At 38.9% G+C, this 470-nt stretch overlaps 1 protein-coding gene across 1 annotated transcript in view; it reads left to right on the top strand.

The window, feature by feature from the left end:
- LOC106874842 (myelin transcription factor 1) overlaps positions 1-470 on the top strand; it is a 73,251-nt gene that overhangs the window by 67,657 nt on the left and 5,124 nt on the right. The window lies entirely within an intron of this gene.

The raw sequence follows: 470 nt of genomic DNA, 5'->3' as shown, positions 1-470 counted from the left end.
ATATATATATATTTATATATATACACACACACATACATGCATATAGATGTATATACACATACATAGATATATATATATATATATATAAACATATAAATACACACATGCATGTATACGCCCACTCACACATTAATGTGCTCAAACAACAAACACCAAAGTACTCAAGATATATTGCATAGAGTTTGAACTATTAAACTGTTGGTGACTATATATATATATGTATGTATCATCATCATCATCATCGTTTAACATCCGCTTTCCATGCTAGCATGGGCTGGACGATTTGACTGAGGACTGGCAAGCCAGGAGGTTGCACCAGGCTCCAATCTGATTTGGCAGAGTTTCTACAGCTGGATGCCCTTCCTAACGCCGACCACTCCGAGAGTGTAGAGGGTGCTTTTACGTACCACCGGCACGAAGGCCAGTCAGGCGGTACTGGCAATGGCCATGCTCAAAATGGTGTATTTTAT

Source organism: Octopus bimaculoides, chromosome 14, assembly GCF_001194135.2.
Source record: "Octopus bimaculoides isolate UCB-OBI-ISO-001 chromosome 14, ASM119413v2, whole genome shotgun sequence".
In the NCBI taxonomy this organism is placed as follows: domain Eukaryota; kingdom Metazoa; phylum Mollusca; class Cephalopoda; order Octopoda; family Octopodidae; genus Octopus; species Octopus bimaculoides.
Note: the sequence above shows the minus strand (reverse complement) of the source record. Positions and strands in the feature narration are given on the sequence as shown.